Source organism: Puma concolor, chromosome B1 (genome assembly GCF_028749965.1).
Source record: "Puma concolor isolate L17-30 chromosome B1, mPumCon1.1.hap2, whole genome shotgun sequence".
In the NCBI taxonomy this organism is placed as follows: domain Eukaryota; kingdom Metazoa; phylum Chordata; class Mammalia; order Carnivora; family Felidae; genus Puma; species Puma concolor.
This window is the reverse complement of record NC_141670.1, coordinates 74,162,478-74,183,532: the sequence shown is the minus strand read 5'-3', so window position 1 is coordinate 74,183,532 and position 21,055 is coordinate 74,162,478. Positions and strand designations below refer to the sequence as shown.

Genomic DNA, 21,055 nt, shown 5'->3' with positions numbered 1-21,055 from the left:
TCCATTTCCATTCAACATTGCTGTGGAGGTTTTAGCTAGAACATTTGAACAAGAAAAAGACATAAAAGGCATTCAGATTGGAAAGGGTGAAGTAAACTATTTCTCTTTACAGATGATATGATTTGTATATGGTAAATCCTAAGAAATCTCCTTCTTTCTATAGACTAGCAATGAGCAATTTGTAAAAGGAATTATGAGCACAATTCCATTTAAAAGAGTATCAAGAAGAAAAACATTTATGAATAAATCTAACAAAAAATGATAAGACTTATACATTGAAAACTGTGAGACATTGTTGAAAAATTTAAAGATAAAAATAAATGAAGAGATATCCCATATACATGGATCAGAAGACTTAGTATTATTAAGAAAACAATAATTTCCAAATTGACCTACAGATTCAATGTGATCCATATCAAAATCCCAACAGTCTTTTTTTGCAGAAATGGAAAAGCTGATCATAAAATTCATATGAAAATGCAAGGGATCCAGAATAGTCAAAACAATCCTGAGAAGGAAGAACAAAATGAGAGGACTCACTTCCCAATTTCAAAGCTTACTACAAAGCTACAGTCATGAAGACAGTGCGATGCTGACATAAGGACAGACATACAATCAGTGGAATGGAATTGAAAGTCCATAAATAAACCATTACATTTATGGTCAATTGACTGCAACAAGAGTGCCATGACAAGTCAATGGTGTGAAAATAGTCTTTTCAACAAATGATGCTGGGACAACTGTATAATCCCACATGAAACAATGAACTTCAACTACTTCTTAAGTCACATAAAGAAATTAATTCAAAATGGATCACAGATCAATATTTAAGAGGTAAAACCATAAAACTCTTAGAAGAAAACATAGAAGTAAATCTTGATGACCTAGTATTAGGCAATGGTTTCTTGGATATAATACCAAAAACATATGCAGTTAAAGAATAGGTGAAATTGGGGGCGCCTGGGTGGCGCAGTCGGTTAAGCGTCCGACTTCAGCCAGGTCACGATCTCGCGGTCTGTGAGTTCGAGCCCCGCGTCAGGCTCTGGGCTGATGGCTCAGAGCCTGGAGCCTGTGTCCGATTCTGTGTCTCCCTCTCTCTCTGCCCCTCCCCCGTTCATGCTCTGTCTCTCTCTGTCCCAAAAATAAAATAAACGTTAAAAAAAAAAAAAAAAAAAGAATAGGTGAAATTGAACTTTATCATAAAAAAAAAATTGTACTGAGAGATTCTGGGTTGGTGAACATGTGGAGCTTTGGGGAGAATGGAGTCTGGAGAGGGCATGGAAGATCCACATCCTTTACCACATTTCTTGCCCTGTGCATCTCTTCCATCTGGCTGTTCCTGATTTTATGCTTTTATAATCAACCTGTGATCAACTCTGGGTAGGTTCTCTGAGGACGGATTTGCTCAGTAGCTATTTGTCCACTGTGTGGTTGGATGCCTGAGGTGATCCCTGAAAGCCAGTCTTCAAAGAAGGTCTTTTTTCCTTTCAGGTCATGCACCATGACCAAAATCAATAGGTGAAGAGAATTCATCATAAACATCTGTAGTAGATGCTTTTGGTTGCCACCCATCCCTCTAGCCTCCAGTCACAGGACTCTGATTTTGTGCAGGTGTCCAGGGCTCTACCTCTGAACACAGGAGGCAAAAGCAAGGTAACGATGTGTTCTGAGCTGAGAAAGGCCTCTGTGATTCTATGCCTCTCTCAGACACAGACCTGGACATGCATCACTGTGGCTTCTTTGGAACCTGAATTCTTTCAGATGTGAAAGGATTTTAATAGGATTTACTCATACTGTCTACGCATATTCTCTACATTATCTGCATAATGACATGTTATTGATCAAGAGAATCAACACCATAGAGTTTGGGATGCAAACAAGAGCAAACCATTGCCCAGAGACTTGGGGAAACTCCCAGTACTAGGGCCAATGCTATGCTCTTGCAGCCCATCCCTCTCCCATTTATCGCCCTAGTAGAGAGATGGAGATACAATGATAGGAGTCTGTTCAGTGTTTGTTTATTAAAAAACAAATGAATGAAGGAATGAATGAATGAATGAAAGAAAATTGAGCCGAGAATGGTACAATCAAGAAAGCGAAAACACACCCCTTTAAATGAGAAAAAGTTACAAATCATATATCTGATAAGGGCCTGGGATTCAAAATAGAAAAAGAATTCTAAAACTCAATAATAAAAAGACAACTCCACCAGTGGGCAAAAGATTTGAGTAGACATTTCTCCAAGAAAAATGTCGAAAAACACAGCAAGCACAAAGATATTCAATATCATGTCATTAGGTAAGTACAAATCAAAACCATAGTGAGATACCACCTCATACTCACTAGGAAAGCTGTAATAAAAAAGACAGTAACAAGCGTTAGCAAGGCTATAGAGAAGTAAGAACCCTCATAAATTTGCTGGTGGGAACCAACATGGTACAGCAATTCTGGAAAACACTTTGGCCGTTCTTCAAAGTGCTAAACATACTCCTGGAATTGAAGACATCCATCTCCACAAAACCTTGCACATGAGTGTCCATAGCAGCAATATCCATAAAAGCCAAAAAATGGAGACAACCTCAAATGAAAAACTGACAAAAATATAAATAAAATGGGAAATCTTTGTAAAATGAGATGCTATTTTGTAATAAAAAGGAATGAAGTGACACATGCTAATGATGTGGATGAAACTTGAAGACATTATACTAATAGAAAGAAGCCAGTCACAATCATGTACTGGTTGCATTCATATGAAATGTCTATAATAGGTAAATGTATATCTAGAGAAAGATTAGCAGCTGTGGAGGGCTGTGCAGGTGTGGAGTTGGGGAGAAATGGGGAGTGATTGCTAATGCCGGTGGGTACAGATTTCTTTGGGGCTGATAAAAATATTCTAAAGTTAGTGGTGATGATGCACATATCTGTGAATATATCAGAACTATGAAAGTGTATACTATAATTTTTTTTAAGTTTTATTTATTTTTTGAGAGAGAGAGAAGAGAGAACGTGAGTGGGAGAGGGACAGACACACACACACACACACACACACACACACACACACACACACAGAACCTGAAGCAGGCTCCAGGCTCCGAGCTGTCAGCACAGAGCCCAACACAGGGCTCGAACTCACAAACTGTGAGATCATGACCTGAGCTAAAGTCAGAGCCACCCAGGTGCCCCTAAAGTGTATATTTAAATAGCAATTCCTATGGTATGTGAATTACATCTTAATAGAAGATATTTAAAAGTAAATACTATGGCTTTAAGTTTGGAAATCTAAGTTGTACACTATGTAATAATTTATTTTCTCTTCCTGTTTCTCTCTGATAGTAAAATAAATGTGTTATTTTTTTTTTCTACCTATAGTAGCCAGCCTCATATGGTTATTTCCCTTTCTTATGCAGAGCTTGACTGTGTTTAGGAAAAATCCAGTCCAAGAGGGTGAAGGAGAAAGGGAATATTCTCCAGACACCTAGAGTCTGATCCTAGTACATGCTTAATGCCTGGTGTTCCAAAACAAAAGGAATTCCCTCTCTTCAAGAAGTTTTTCTCTTTATTTATCACCTAGTACATTGATTATATCTGATCAGCAGTAGGACCTTAACAATCTAATATAGGAAGGTAAATTATGGGTTTACAAAGAGTTGTAGAACAAGACCCAAGTTGTAAAGGAGAGGTATACCTCATTTCACAGACATGTTTCACTGAAGAGGCAGAGTGATAATAATTCAGTAAAGATAATTGTAAACATTAGTGCCATACTTTCCAGTTTGCATGACCCCTTGTCCAAACACTGCCTCGCTTAACTCTCCCAATAACCCTCTAAGGAAAGTGTTTCCACCCCCAACATATAAAAGAGGCAAGGGTGATTATACATCAACATATTCTACTTTATACCCTGGGCCATTTTCACAAGTACACAGAAATCCATGATCTGTGAGAGTTTACATGGAAGAACTTTGGAGACAACTTGGAAAACAATAACAAGAAAGTGGATCAGAAAAACACTGCGGAGGCAGTAAAGTCAAGCAACCCCGCTAGTTACCTCTGAGAAATGGGTAACTCTTTCTTTTTGTAGATTACAAAACCATCACTAAAGCACCTGAGGGTAGAGATGGAGAATTTCATCTATTTGGACATCTGCTTAATGGCTTATTTTGCTAAAGGTAAAGCCTTCATTTAATTTGTTATTTGCCTCAGCATGCAGAGGAAGCAATAAATGGAATTGCTACTTGGTCTTAATTCTGAGCAGTAATGCAGATTAAAGTGGAGTCTGGAAATAATAGGAACTATAAAAAAGTGTGACCATGTTATCACTGAATGATTCTGTCAAGAAATGAATGTGTTTGGCATTGCACATAACTTGGAATTTGGAAAAGCAGATTTCAAGAAATTCAGAGGAAGTTTAGATAATTCTATAGACAATATATATTTTTTTAATGTTTCTTTATTTTGAGAGAGAGAGAGAGACAAAGTGTGAATGGGAGAGGGGCAGAAAGAGAGGGAAACACAGAATCTGAAGCAGGCGCCAGACTCTGAGCCTGACGCAGGGCTCGAACCCATGGACCGTGAAATCATGACCTGAGTCAAAGTTGGACGCTCAACCGACTGAGCCACCCAGGTGCCCCTATAGCTAGAGTATTCTAAAGGAAATATGCACAAAAGATATAGGAGGCTCAAAATAGACAAAATTCGGACCCTAAAACTTTGAATAAAAAAGAAGGAAAGTTTCCAGAAATTATGCATTCCCAGAGTGTTCTTGGAGCTAGGGTAGGACTCATTCTTAAGGTGGAAGGAGGCCCCTCAAATGAAGGAGGATGCAAAATCATGGCCTGGCCTGTGACAAAAATCACAGATAGACGCAGTGTCAGAATGAGCTGAAGATTTCCAAAAATACATGAGACCTTGAAAAGGGATATTTTTTTCAACCATTCACTGAATGAAAAGAACAAGAAAGTTTAGGGCTTTTAACAGGGACAATACAGAAGTAAACAGATAGGTCTAGAAAAATGAACTTTTCCTCCCCTACCCATGTCCGTACTCGCTGCAAAGGAGAAAGAACTTGAAAAGAAATGGGCAGCCAGATCCAGTGGAGCTGAGATGACAGAAAAGTCGACACAGGCAGCTCAGGAGCAGGAAGAAGTTGTTTAGACCACGTGGAACCTAACTGGGACAGGTGCTCATGGGAAATGAGAAGATAAGGAAGAAGTTAAGTAAATGAATAAAAGGCTGAAGTGTTTGTTAACTGGTAGCTGAATGTGAGGCGACAGTTACATGACATGACGTAGCCACATAATGGGTGGATTTGGGAAGTAGAAACACTGGGGCTTTGTTAACACATTTCTAGTGTTGAAAGCAGGGACAGACAGCCCCACCCTTTGGTGCCGGCCAGACCACATCTGGAGTTTTGTCTTCCATGAAGTGACCTGCACTTTAAGAGGGACAATGAGTAATTAGAGCACATTTTTTTTTTTTCTTGATAGAGAAAGAGTTTAGAGAAGATGGACAAAATAATCTGAGTCCCTTCTAATTCGGAGATTGGCCCGTGCAAATTCCCTCCCCTTCCCCAGCGTTGTCTTTTTCCAGATGATGCCAGCAGGCCAGGTCTGAGGACCCAGAGGGGATCTTGCAGGAGCGGCCAAAGGGTCCTTGGCTTCTTGAGGGATGGAAATCAAATGCGAGCCAGCAGGAAGTGAGAGCAGAGTTTATTGAAGATACAGAGTGCGGATACAGATGGAGCATCTGGGGGCTTGGAAAGGAAATGCACATGAGTCTCATCTTTGCTTGGGGACTGGGGTTTTTATTGAGGTCAATGGTCAGGTGCAAGTGTCCCCTCAGGCATCCAGGAACCAATGAGAACAAAGGCAAGGGCCCAGGTCTGGAGCCAGAAATCTAGCACTGCTGGTCTGGAATATATGTGTGATAGCTTCCTCTGGTCATCTCACCTGGTCCTTCCTGAGATATTATGTATTCTAAAGAAGTCATTATTAAATCCTAGTCTCTTACAAGGAGAATACTATTTGCAATGAAGCCTGTGTAAAGTGTGTGAGAGTACAGGTCATAGCAAGAATAGAAGCAGGAAAAGGAGCAAAAAGCAGATTTTTATGGAATCCCTCAGTTTTCCTATCTCACTAAGACCTATCAAAATAATTGCTATTCCTCCAGGGCTGGTCTCCAGTAAAGAAGTGAGACTTGGGATTTTCAAGTGACTGGGGGCCCAGCTTCAGGCCTAGACTGGCCCAGGAAATGCCAATGTGGCAGGTCTGAGTCAAAGAAAATCCTGCCCACCGCTGGACCTGAGGCAAGTTGCTTTTGCTCTGCACCTCATTTTGCTCATCTGCAAAGTGGGGCTAATCGTATGTACTTCAGGGGACTCTGGTGAAGATGAAATGGGATAACATTTACAGAGAATTTGCGTCAGTTCTTGACGTGTGATCTGACCATGTTGACAGAGAACCGTCAGAAGCATACATGGAGACATTTTATTTGGGGAACGACCTGACTACCCTAAGCTAATCCACTGCTACATAAACATCAGGCTGTATCTGCATCTCACTGCTTTCCATGCAGTTGCTTTTAGGTGGGGCAGTGCATCTAGAACAAAATGGGGAGATAGCCTATCCAGGGGGTCTTTTGCTACTTAGCAATTTCAATCTGACATGTTTGTTATTACTTTCCTAGAGGGTTGAGTCACTCCCTGCCACTACAGAAATGGAGACAATGGGGGACCTTCTCAGCCCCTAATCACCCCCTCATTCTCAGTATTGATATTTAATAAGGCCCTGTGGGCTTCAGCCTAGCCCTTAAATCCTCAGCATTATCAGGATTCACAAAGGCAGGGATGCAATTCAAAAACACTTAAATCCTGACCAAGAGACTGTGAGGGACCTTCCTGACTACTAACTGGCCCATGTGCACAGCAGAGGTAGACAGGGCACCCTGGCGCCAGGGCCTGGGGCACAAGTGCTCTGGTGTGCCAGACCCTCTGCGTCCTAGACTCCATGGGCTCCAGGAAGGAGCTGGGCCATTCCAGACTGTAGACTGGGGTGGGCACAGCACATCTACCCCTTCAAAGCAGAAGGGTTCCATGGGCCTCTCGGACGCCAAGGAACTGTTATAGAGTAGCATTTTAATGAACTGAGTATAAATGCATTAAAAACACATGGAATAAATGCTCCTTGAAATAAACATGGGTTTAAAAAAATGAAGAGAAAAGCAAATGTTTTGGCAAAACACATTTTGGGTTTGTTTGAACCCCAAGTATTTGAAAACCGTTCAGGCAATCTTACTCAATCCAGAGTGCCATTTAGCTCTCCCATGATGACTAATAATACACACAAAAGTGGGAAAATTCAGCATATTTCTCTAGTCATGGCATTTCCAGACAGAAAGACACAGACCAGCCGAAAAGACTTTGAGAGAACATTTTTTAAAATAAGAAATGAAGGCTTTGAATTTTGTAGAGAAACGACAGGAGTTAAATGTGTGTTGATTAACTAATGTAAGACAGAAAAGTAAATAGAGACATTATTAACTTAAAAGTTGAGGTGCATGTTTGGTGCCCAAACACTGAATCCTTATGTTCATGAGTCAAAAAAATCACGACCAATCTCATTTACAAAAACAAAAACAACACAGACCAAAACACAAACCCCAAATCAAACAAACAAACAAACCCCAAACCAACACAAACAAACAAACAAACAAACAAACAAACAGACCCTTTATCAGTTAATTTTCTAACCCTCATGTGCACTTGACTAGAAAGCTTGACTACCTGAAAGGCTAGAGAACTAGGCCCACAGCACTCTTACCTGCCATGTGTCCCACCTGGGTCTTCACCTTGACCACCAGATCTAGACGACTTGTGACATTCTGAGCCCACTCATCCTAAGGTCTCAGGTGTCCTCAAACTGCCTGCTTTCCGCCACTTCCCCATCTCTCCAAGAGCTGACTTCCCACCAGCCACTTGATTTCAGATGTATGTCAGCTCAGGTGTTAGTTAACAAGCAAGGTGTTTGCTAACAAAGGCCTAACACCTCCTGGAGGTATTTGCATTTTAATAGGGAACCATTACAAATATTCGGATCCTGAAAGGAAGGAAGCCTTGATGGTAAAATGCTGGGAGCCAGCGTGGGTATTTTAGAGCAGGGAGCTCTCTCTTTAGATCCTAACACTAGAAAGCTAGCCCTGCCTACAGTTCTCCGGAGTAGAACATGAAATCATCGTTCCTGTTCACTCTTCCTGGGCTGGAGATCAGCTCCCAAGGTGAAGCGGGCATCTCTGAACAGCAGACTCCAGAGCTTGGTCCCACGGGATGAGATGTCAGCATTGGCTTTTGAGGAACTGAAGAGCAGTCACTCAACCCTGGAACATTTCTGGGCCAGACTCTGCTTTAGGTGCTGAACTTGCAGGTACAAGTTAAGTGCAGCTGCAAACCTCAAAGAACTTCTCCAAGAACTCACTCTTTAGCAAGGAGATCCCAACAGAGAGGGGAGCATAAAGGAAGAAGTGTGTCCAGCTTGAGGCGAAGGGGAAGTTTCCTCACCACCAACTGCTGTGCCTCATTCGGCTTCTTGTACCACCACACCCACACCCTCATCATGTACAAGTTTGGGGCTTTTTTCAAATGATAAAACTAAGGTGAGTTCATTTTAGAAGTTTCCAAAATTGTAAAACAGCACAAGGAAGGAACCAGAAATTACTGATAATGTCACCATCCCTGGAATCAAAAATTAACTGATATTTTATGTTCTTCTAATCTTTATATGTAGGGATTTAGTTTTAATGACTATATATACATATACAATATATATGTATATTAAATATTTATATATATATATATATTATTTTGTATGTTTTCCTCCCCTTTTACCATATGACCAGAGTTTCCCCATTAGTTTAAAACAAAATTTTGATGTTTATTTTTGAGATAGGGAGAGACAGAGCCCCAGCGGGTGAGGGACAGAAAGGAGACACAGAATCCAAAGCAGGCTCTGAGCTGTCAGCACAAAGCCCAATGCAGGGCTCGAGCCCATGAACCACGAGACTGTGACCCGAGCTAAAGTCGGACGCTTAACCAACTGAATCACCCAGGCACCCCAAGGGTTTTCCCATTTTAAACATGCTTTGCAAATGTCATGTTCCATAGAATAAAGGGTAGTAATCAACCAAATAGAATTTTGTGATGTGTTGAGGTTTCTGCAAACTCTCTATTCTCTTTATTAAACACTCAGACTCTTTGGAGAGTTGTAAAACTAAAAACCTTAAGCATAAGGAGCCTGCACTGAGTAATATATAACTTTTTAGGATAATGAATCTTAAGGAAGAAGGTTTGAAAGTATTGCATTTCATTGACTTTAGTTCCTGGAAATTTGAAACATTACCGACTTCCACACCAGCCATTGCTTTGTGACTTCTGTTACCTTCTCAGCAGTGTTTCACAAACCCTGAGTCTATTTTAGGTTAGGAGTCTTTAATAGGTATTCCATTATAAAGGAAAAACTAACAAGTCTTATTATTTTTGGGAGAATTTGGATCTTTTCTCCCTTGGATGTCAGGGTGCTAGGGATCAGAATGATATAGGCAAAAATATATTTGCTTTGAGATTCCCCTGCCCATATCTATCCAATAAGGTCTGATACTAATTTATTTTCACAGAAGGCAACCCCATTTCTGAATCGGTATTTTTCTTCTGGAAGGGGAGCTTCTTGGTTTTCTCAGCAATCTGGATATAGCTAGCCACTTTGTAAGATAAAGCTCATTGTATGAATTATGGAAAAACTTCCTTTAAAAACTCCTGGTACCGCAACCACCAGTATAAACAAGAATCACCTGGAGAGCTTGTTAAACTGCCCCAGGCCCCTTATTCCAATTCATTAGGTCTGGAGTGGGCCCAGCCAGCCTTTTTTTTTTTTTTTTTTTTTTTTTTTTTTTTTTTTTTTTTTTTTTTTAAGTTTATGTATTTTGAGAGAGAGAGAGGCTGGGAGGGGCAGAGAGGGAGGTAGGGAGAGAGAATCCCAAGCAGGCTCCTCATTATTGTGCAGAGCTCCATGCGGGGCTTGAAGTCCCAAACCACAAGATCATGACCTGAACCAAAATCAAGAGTTGGCTGCTCCTGGACTGAGCCACCTAGGAGCCCCTGGGGAGACTTATTTTTAACATGAAGCCCCAGGGGTGTCTAAGGTCCAAGGGCCACCCTTTGAGAAACATTCCCCTACCACGTAAATGTCCAACTCCGGCAAGTCCATTCACACTCTGGCTCAACTCTTGAGTCCCAGCATGCTCAACTCCCAACCCTAGACCCAACCATTTCTGTCATCCTGATGACCCAGTCTTCAGGGTGGGTTAGCACTTGCTGAGTACCAGGTCATTCCTAGTACTTCCCACCTTCCCACCTTCCCAACATACTCTTCTACCCCATACCTTCACGTCATCCCTTTTGTCCAGTGGGGTAGCTGTCCTTTTCCCTCTGGACTTGTGACCAAATATTTCCTCGTCTGTGAAGTCTCACCCTGTTGTACAGGTAGAATAATCGGTTCCTTCTCTGTGGTTTTAGAATCTTGCTGCTCTTAAATACGCACAACAGAATTGCTTGCATGTTTGCTTTTCTTCTAATTGGAAGCTCTCATGGGTACAGAGACCATAGCATCCTTTTATGAGCCTGGTGGTTTCCTGCTGTTGTTCTGAGTACTTCTTATGTATTAGCTTCTTTCATCCTCCTAACATCTCTATTGTAATATTATTTCTATATTGCAGCTGAGTTAAATTAGTAAAAAGATGAATGAATATTATGAATATTTATTGAATACAAAAATTGAGGTGGAAAAGCAGTGGGAACAGAACCCATGTCGTAGGCTTGAGTCTCGAGGGACATGGGAAATGATTGTCTATATTGTCATGGGATAATGAAAGTAATGGAACACTGATAATTCAGTATTTGAAAGAAAATTATTTACAAACATCTGTTTCAATTTTTTTTTTGTATATGTTGTGTTGCAATTATAGTTTAGCAATAGAAGTCATTTCATAATTTTTTTAAGTAGCTATTCAAAAATGTGTTGTGGAGACCTTTCATTTATGGTCACATAGTATTTTCCTTCAAAGATGTATTGTTCTGGACAGATCTTCAGTCAGGCTACAGTGAGACTCTCTGTATCCCAGACATACCAGCTTCCTTTAGGTTCTTAAACACCTCATTTTCCATTCTGCCTCAGAGCCATCACCCATATGGACCCCTCTGCCCAAAAGGCTCCTTCTCTCCTTGCCCAGTCAATGCCAACTCCTCTTGCAAAGTCCAGATCAAATGGGACCACCCCTAACATTTTTAGGGCTCAAAGCAAGAGTGCAAATGAAGGTTCACCTGCTATAGACAGAATTTAGACTTCTCAGACCCCCCTGAAGTTCCACATGAGGATGTTGTGGTATAAGGACCACAACTCATGGTTCCATGCTAGTGGCTAAAGCTTCATCTCCCTTGTTCGCCCATCCTTGGTTTCTTTTCACATTGTGAAAGGACTGTGAGCATCAAATGTGTACATCAAAGCCCTTGCATTCTCACACTCTACAAGCAGCCCTTCTTGACCACCCCCGAAACTGAAGGTGTTCGTACTTGCCCCTTTGGGATGTTAGACACAGATGAGGTCCTTTAGATGGGGCTTCAGAGGTTCAGGGCACCCCAGGCATTGGTGGTATGGGAGGTAAAGCCTCCTTCAAAGTGTAGGTCTGGGGACTCTTGACTCGGTCTATAGGTGATGCTGAGCTCAAACATCCCTTTCTGAAGAAATTGACCCTGCCCCTCAGACACGGCCAGATTCTCCAGTTAAACTTTCATAGCACCTCCTAGTTCCCTTTGTAGCACTTACAATGATAATTAAATAATTCACAGTTTAATGAGCTATGCTTAATTGGTGGTATAAGGCCTACAACCCCCCCCCCCCATAAAAACTCAGTTTTACAAAGATGGAACCAAATCTGTTTTTGTTCACCTTGGATTTCCATCGCCTAAAACAGTGTCTAGCACATGAAGGGTGCTCAATATGTATTTGTTACATGGGTGAATGAAGGGAAGGTTTCTATTATCTATTCACAGCACATAGAAATAATTTAAGTCTTCCAAAAAATGTTACGCAAACTGCTTCACTTTGTCTCACACATCTCTATCATTATCACCATCAAAGTTTTACATGGTAAAAGTTTAAATATTACAAACAATTTTCTAGCATTTTGGTTCCAAAGATAAAGTCGCCACAGGGATCTGTAGAGACAGAGGGTTTAGACAAGATTTCCAGGCACAAGCCCATGCAGATATGTACAGTGTAAATCCTATACATCTACATAGCGCAATGCCAATATCACACTACACACAGCTTTTTCTTTCTGGAAAATTACAGAGTTCACATTGTAAGAATCAAACTGGAAGTGAAATGAATAAAATATACCCTTCATAGGATTGCATGCAATTCTACTTAGCGATCTTCATAAAATCTTGAGGGGAAAAATCCTTTTTGAAAGAAAAACAACTCTGGGTGGTGCTCGAAAATTCAGAAGGCAGCTCGAAGCTCTGCCAATGACAACTGTAAGTAATAACATGGTATTAAATTTTATTTTCCATTTTTAAGCCTGAATTTTTTGAAAACCAGCAGGTATGTGGAATTATATTTCTAACAGACATTCTGAAAAAAATTAATAGTTTTATTTATCTTGGTATGAAAACCTCGATCTTCAAGGGTAAGGTTTTGATTCATTGAGAGATAGGATCCTTATGGACAGAAGGCCTGCATGCGACAGTTTTGGGTTTCCAAGGGTTCTGTTCTTATTTTCTGCTTCCAAGGGTTCTGTTCTTATTTTCCAGCTGCCGATTAATGGGCAAAAATTATCTTCTAAATCTGAAAATCTGTTCTCACTTGAAGGTTCTGTAGTTTTGAATGAACCAGCAGAGATAATATTGTAAATAGATCACTTTTCCCCCAAAACACACCGAGAGAGGACAGAGCCATCTCAGCCTGGAAGCTGTTTTGGACCTTGACCGTCATTATTCAATGAGACCTTTATTCCGGGCCGTGGAAATTCAGAGTGCCACTGAAAGAAGCACCTTTCTTCAGCAATTGCTGAATTTCTCAGGAGCTTAATAAATCTCTGTCCTATATTCTTTCTGGGAAAGGGCAGACAGCAAGTACTCAAGTTCTAAAAATAAAACCAGTCAAATCAATACACGATGTCACTCAATCTGTCACATCTCCTGTGACCCAGGGCTTCTTAGCACAGTTGGCACTTTGGGCCAGATAACCCAACCACAGATTTTCTCCTGTGGCTTTTACTGTGTGTGTTTTTTTTGTTGTTGTTGTTTGTTTTGTTTTTGTTTTTGTTTTTGTAGGGGCCAAATTTATACATAACACAAAATTTACCATCTTAACCATTTTTAACTCTCTAGTTTAGTGGCATTGAGTATACTCACTTTGTGCAGCCATCATGGGTGGATAACAGTTATTTATCTCCATAACTTGTTCATCTTTTGAAACTGAAATTCTGTTCCTGTTAAACACCAACCCCCAATACCCCTCTCCCCACAGTCCCTGGCAGTTACCTCTTTTTTTTTTTTTTTTTTTTTTTTTAAGCCTATATGTATCTGAGACCTTGAGGTAAAAGTGAAGCTGCACATGTGTGTATGTGTATGTGTGATACCATCGTTAAGTCAAAAGTTCCGGGAACTGGGTGTTTTCCTCAAGTTCTAAAAATAAAACCAGTCAAATCAATACACGATGTCACTCAATCTGTCACATCTCCTGTGACCCAGGGCTTCTTAGCACAGTTGGCACTTTGGGCCAGATAACCCAACCACAGATTTTCTCCTGTGGCTTTTACTGTGTGTGTTTTTTTTGTTGTTGTTGTTTGTTTTGTTTTTGTTTTTGTTTTTGTAGGGGCCAAATTTATACATAACACAAAATTTACCATCTTAACCATTTTTAACTCTCTAGTTTAGTGGCATTGAGTATACTCACTTTGTGCAGCCATCATGGGTGGATAACAGTTATTTATCTCCATAACTTGTTCATCTTTTGAAACTGAAATTCTGTTCCTGTTAAACACCAACCCCCAATACCCCTCTCCCCACAGTCCCTGGCAGTTACCTCTTTTTTTTTTTTTTTTTTTTTTTTAAGCCTATATGTATCTGAGACCTTGAGGTAAAAGTGAAGCTGCACATGTGTGTATGTGTATGTGTGATACCATCGTTAAGTCAAAAGTTCCGGGAACTGGGTGTTTTCCTTCCCATGTGTGTGTTCTGTGGGGCTCCAGGGACCAGGCCTGTGCTATTACCTCCCTGGCTTCTATCCTGCCCATGCCATGTGTCTACTGTGGAACACAATGCAGGTTGTTATTGGAAGTGTTCCTGCCTTGGTTTTCTCCTCTACAAAGCAGGGCTGATCACAGTGCTACCTATGGAGGATTCTTGTGTGGATTCAATGAGTTAATAAACACAAAATGCCAGGTCTGCCTCATATTCCATCGGGTCCATGCTCTGCACAAGGATGAGAACCAGGGCAGCTTGTATTTGACCCAGAATCTCAGAGCAGTTTAGCTTGTCTAGGTAGAAATAGACATTTAACCCCGTTGTTCTCTCCCTGTTACAATCTATCTCTGAATTGGAGGGTAATCTCTTAGCTACGTATAACTGGATTTTGTTTCCACCCTCTAGGATCAGAAGGCTGAATCAACAGCTCACTTGGAATGTGATTTAAACATGTGTGCAGTGTACAGATAGGACCATCAGCATGGAGCAGGAGACTCCATGCTCTTGAACCAAGGGATGTTTCTGTTGTCCTGCAGGGGCTAAAACACAAACTACAAGCTTTGCTGAGCCCACCTTTTTCTCTCTCCATAAGGTGAGTCGCAAGCACATGGTTCCTTTTCTGCACCATCTAACTGTTGTTTTTTTCTCTACAGCATAATTTAAATAGCTTATATAGGACCTGACAGATATTAAGTTGGTGATTATGATCTAACATCAGATTTCACAGATCTGAATGCTGCCTCCATCACTTAACTGTTTATATAACCTTAGGGTTCTAAGCCTCCGTTTCTTAACCTGTAACATGAAAATAGTCATGGTTGCTGCTTCATACAATTATTGTGAGAACTAATGAGATACCAAGTGTAGTGCACTTAGCAAGAAAATACTACCTTTATTGTCCATAGGGATACAGAAGCCATAGCAGACTAGACAGGTATGAGATGAGGTTAGGAAAAAAAAAAAAAAAAAAAATCAGTGTTTCTCAAGAAATGTCTTCTGGTGAATTAGAATGATGTATTTGTTCTGTGAACTAAACCAATTACTGTTTTAGAAAGACAACCTCTAAAGTTTGAAAGAAATAGCTATCAATAACTGTTTGTTACATGCTAGAGAGATGTGCTAATGGTTTTACAGACATTTTCTCATTTATATCTTAATGTAGTCAGTACACTTAGGAGAAGGTATGATCATCCCCATTTTTCAGACAAGGAAGTTGACGCAGACGGAGGCCCATTAACTTGTCCAAGGTCATAGAACTAGTAAATGACAGGACAAAATCCAGTTTGGTTGTGTTCTCATCCACCATGTAACATAACTTCCAAACCAAAACGTTAACTGATGAGGTCTGTTGATACAGTAATGACCAGTGATGAAATCATCATCATATCACCTAGTTCTAGGCCATGCTACAATATGTGCTCTAAAATTCACATATTGCCTTTTATTTATTTATTTATTTTTTTCAACGTTTATTTATTTTTGGGACAGAGAGAGACAGAGCATGAACGGGGGAGGGGCAGAGAGAGAGGGAGACACAGAATTGGAAACAGGCTCCAGGCTCTGAGCCATCAGCCCAGAGCCCGACGCGGGGCTCGAACTCACGGACTGCGAGATCGTGACCTGGCTGAAGTCGGACGCTCAACCGACTGCGCCACCCAGGCGCCCCCACATATTGCCTTTTAAAGGAAATCTATTCATATGGGTTATGATAGACTGAGACTAGTATTATTTTTTTTCACGCAGGACATAAAGCTAACTGTAGTGTTTGATCAAAACTAAAACTCAATATGTGAATGATATTAGTGTTCTTTAGTTGTTTGCCTTAAAATTTGGTGGTTATAAAGTCGCTCTTCATAAAGCTTTAGCTTGACCTTTGCTCACTAGCTCAGGCTTGACGACCTAACAAGTAGAGGTATTCATTGTTGGATAGATCTTCCCATTTTTGGATGAGTAAAACTGGTCCTGTTTGAAAAGCCCACTGCTTGAGATTGGCCCAAAACCAAATCATAGCTTTAGGAGAAAAAAAATAGCTGATTGCTTGTTGCTTTCCAAATTTTTGACATGTTTTCAATGTAGAAAGCTGTTCTAAAGAAAAGTAGGGCAGGGTGGGGAAGGAGAGAGAGAAACCTTGAAAACTCCACAATATACAATCTGCGTCATTTGCTTTACTAAATTGTTGTTCCTTGCCAGTGTCAATAAACTCCTTTAAGTGGTTTAGCGTGTTTGGTTGGCTGTACCTATGCATAAAATAAACAAAGCATCTAGCATTCCCTTTACAAGTGATGACGATGGGTGCTGTGTAACTACCCAATATAACGCTTAATGAAGGAATAATGAAATTTACCTTGCAGAGGCATCAAAAAACAAACATGTTTTTCTAGTGCCTAGGTCCATGACCAACTTCTCAATTGCTGTCTAAGAATTTTATATATGGGATGTCTTAAATTCCAATCCCACATGCAAAACAAGCATCTTAAAACCTGTGCTTGTCCATCTGGAATGACATCAGAGTGATTAATTCTTTCACCCTTTTAGGGCAGTGTCAGCTGAGATTCAGAAATTAATCAAGTGCTCAAGGTCTTAAGAAAATTCAAGCTGTTGAATTAAGACAAGATGTTTGCACTGAGTGCTAACAGGAATGAGGTGCTATATGTAGTAACTCGTTAAAAAAATGTTATGTACTGAGGTATTTACATGAATTTTCATTGGAATATCCAGTTATATTTTTACATTATACAATGGAGTCTTAAGAATAACAGGCTGTAAGTACATTGTGTAAGAGTTTGTCAGGAGAAATCTCAGGTGGGTTGGGAAACGCAAAGCAAGCTCATTTTTCAAATAATGTATGATAGTATCAAAGGGATAGAGTTTAATTTTGTTGCTTTTTAAGAAGAGTAATAATGAACTGAAAATGCAAATATAGAGTATCCTTGGGCTATCTTAAAAATAGATTTTTTTCAAGAAAAAAATGAAAAAGTTTGTTGTGTGACAGTCTTTGATTTTTACGATTGATCCAAAAAAGGGAAGGGATCTTTAGTAAGCAGGTTTGGAACATCAAGTTCATGGTGTCCTTCCAAGCTGGATAAATCAGGAAGAATGCTCTCTACCAAGAAAGGGATGGTCTTTTGGAAGAGAGGGTAATCAACCTAGATTCTTTCTGCTAGGATAAACATCAAAGTTCTTGTGGCAGTTCATAGAAGAGGAATCCGCGTCCATACATTTGGCCAGATTTTTGGCACCTGGCTAAAAAGATTGAGCAACCAAAGCCCTGGCTTGAATTTTATTAAAATTGAGTTTTCAAAGGCTACTCTTCTAATTGGAGTGGAGTGGATTGAGTCCTTTGATTGGGATGGGCCCTTAGTATACACATGGCTTGGAGAACTTTCTCCTTTTGTTTCGTTGGAAAACTTTCTGTTTTCATCTCTCTGTCCAGCCATGGCCCTCTCTCCCCACGATATTCTTTGAGGAACATCTAGTCCTCTATAAAACATCTAGTAAAGAAGAAAAAAGAAAACAAAACCTTGTTTTACAAATGCTTGACAAGATTTTTAAAAAGTAATGGAATTTCATACCAAATCTTTGTCTTTGCTTATATCTAAATTTGATTAGATGTGATGCTAATTATTAGGGAAAAATGAGTAATGATAAATGGTTGTTGAGCCAATTAATGGATGAGCATGACTTCCCAAAGCAATCTCGCTGAAATCCTGCTGCAGGTTTCTAATGAAGCCTGTGTTTTCCATCAATTCCCAAGGAATATGAAGGCAGCCATACTCTTTTGGCAGTGGTTTAGCTAAAATTAAAACTAATAACCTTTTGGTCTAATGCCGTTTCTCAAACTGGTGGGAAGCACAGACTTCTGTTGTTTAGTATTTATTGTGTGTGTCTTCCAGATTCTCCGTTGAGGAAAAGGTAGTCTGTACCTTGGCCTTGGGCAGTAGAACCCTAGGCATGGGAATCTGTGCCCCTAATTTTCCCGGCAGCACCAGAGCCTTCCCAGGTAGCCTCAGAAGTTAGCCCCTCCTTCTCAACCGCAATGCAAAATACATCGTTCAGTGCAGTGCAGATACATCTCTCCGGCCTGTGCTTCACTGATCAAGGCACTTATTTTTTCTTCAAAATTTTTATTGTTAGAATTTCCAAATTACATAAAAGATAAAGACTAGTATAACAAAAATCCATAGGCCTCATTTAGATTTATCAGTTATTCACATTTTTCTCTTACTTATTTATCTATTTATTTATCTGTACTGAACTATTTGCAAGTAAGTTGCAGACACTGTGACACTTGACCTCCTTGGACCTTAACATATCCCTCCTAGGCATAGGGATGTAGCCACAGAACTATTATTATATACCCCTAAACTATCATTTAATATGAAGTCCATATTCAAATTTCTCCAATTATTTCCCAGACGTCTTTTGTTGTATTGGTCGTTTGGTTGATTGATGTAGGATTCAGTCATGGTTGATGGATTGCATCTGGTTGTCTTTTCATTCTCTTTTAATCTAGAATAGGTCTCTGACATTTCTGTTTGTTTGGTTCTGTTCTCATGCCAATGACTTTTCTGAAGAACCCAGTCTAGTCTTATGGAATCTTCTACATTATGGATTTGCCTGATTGATTTTTCATTGTTATATTCAGGTGCTTTGGCAAGAATATTACGTTGGTTTTGTATATTTCTTAATGCTTTACACCAGGAGTAGTTGATGTCAGATTGTCCCGCCACTGGTGATCCCAATTTTGGTCACTTGGTCAAAGTAGTGACCAGAGGGGTCTCTCTAGAGTGAGGTATATTTCTCCCTCTGGGATTAATAAATAATCCGTGGGGAAACACTTGACTGTGTGACTTTCTGTTTTTTAACAACTTCTCATCTTATATTTTCATGATCCATTAATGATTTTTGCCTGCTACAATTATTACTTGGGGATTGCAAAATGGTAACTTTCCCAATACTATTATTTATTTTTCATTTATTAACTGGTATTCTACAAAGAAGAGATTTTTAAATTTCTCAGTCTTGCCCCTTCTCTATAATCATTATGGACTCATTTTTAAAAAATTTAGTGTATTTTGATTCATAGCCATCCTTGTTCTTTTTGACACTCAAATGCTCCCAATTTGGTTAGTGGAGGTTACTCCAAGATGACTCCTGTGTTTCTTTGATATGGTGCCATTAGTATGTGAGCACTTTGTTGTTTTCTTACACTGCATTGCCCCTGTTTTTCCCTTGCCCCAAACCTGGAATTTGCAACTACTGTAGCAAGCCATGGTGTCTTATAGTGTGGAATGTTTAGAAATCATCGTTTAGAACTCAACAGCTAAACATTAACTCTACTCATTCCTATGGGGGAAGTTATTTCTAGCTGCTGTAGGTAGACAATGCTAGAATGAATATAAATTATGAGTTTGTATTAATTCCAAATAAAAAAATGGAATTGTAAGATTCTTACTTACCTTAATTTTATATTAATACTTCTTTTTTTTTTTTAATTTTTTTTTTCAACGTTTATTTTTATTTTTGGGATAGAGAGAGACAGAGCATGAACGGGGGAGGGGCAGAGAGAGAGGGAGACACAGAATCCGAAGCAGGCTCCGGGCTCCGAGCTGTCAGCACAGAGCCCGACGCGGGGCTCGAACTCACGGACCGCGAGATCGTGACCTGGCTGAAGTCGGACGCTTAACCGACTGCGCCACCCAGGCGCCCCAATACTTCTTTTATAGTTCAAATATTAGTTCCTAGTAATATTAATATATTCATTTGTTTGCTTTATCCTATACTGTACATAAAATAGTTTCATAATTACAATACCTTTTTTACTACAAACACTAAGCATACTAAGTTTAAATCTTATTTCAGTTCCTTTTTTTCCTTAGAATGTATCCCATAGAGGATGTACAATTAGAGGAATTGTATTTCAAAGTTAATTTAATTAATCATTTTCTATGTTTAATTGTATTTACAATTCATAAGTGGCTTTTATTTTATGCACGGTAAAATTCACCCTGGTAGAGTTCTATGAGGTTTTTACAAGTGTTTAAATCATGTAACCATACTACAGTCAAGCTAGATAGCATTTCCATCACACTACTAAGTTTCCTCATTCTTTCTGTTCAGTCCCCTCCTTTAATACTCAGCCCCTGGCAGGCACTACTGTCTTCTGTCCCTATGGTTGAGCCTTTTCCAAAATTACCTGTAAAGGGAATCATACATCATGGAATCTTAAGTTTAGCTTCTTTCACTTAATATAGTGTATTGGTATAATGCAGTTGAATCCATGTTGTGCCAATCAACAGATTTATTGATGCGTAGGGGTCCTTTGTGTTTATGTACCCCAAATTTTTAAATGTATTCAACATTTGGACACTTGGCATGACTTTGAATAAAACCCCTGTAAACATTTTTATGTACACTTCTCTCAGGTAAATAACTAGAAGTGGAATTGCTGATTTTTTATTTTAAGTGTATTTTTTACCTTTATAAGAGATTGCCAAACTGTTTCCCAAAGTGTCTGCATGAATTTGCATTCCTACCAGCAATGAATTAGAGTTCCAGTTCTAGTTGCTCTACACATCCTTAATCCTTATCCACACTTATTACTGTCAAAATTTCTCTTCATCCCTCCCTCCCTTCTTTCTTCTTTCCTTCCTTCCTTCCATGTTCCTTCCTGCCTTTTTCCTGTGCTTTCTTTCTTTTGCCATTATGATAGTTATATAGTAGTATCTCATTGTGGTTTTTAACTTGCATTTCTTTAAAGAC

General features: G+C 39.6%; 1 long non-coding RNA gene across 2 annotated transcripts in view; it reads left to right on the top strand.

The window, feature by feature from the left end:
* Positions 1-21,055, top strand: part of LOC147581694 (uncharacterized) — a 395,955-nt gene that overhangs the window by 300,210 nt on the left and 74,690 nt on the right. For both annotated transcript variants that reach the window (XR_015250168.1, XR_015250167.1), the window contains exon 4: positions 14,699-14,885. This is a non-coding gene — a long non-coding RNA (uncharacterized LOC147581694). The remainder of the gene's footprint in view (positions 1-14,698; positions 14,886-21,055) is intronic.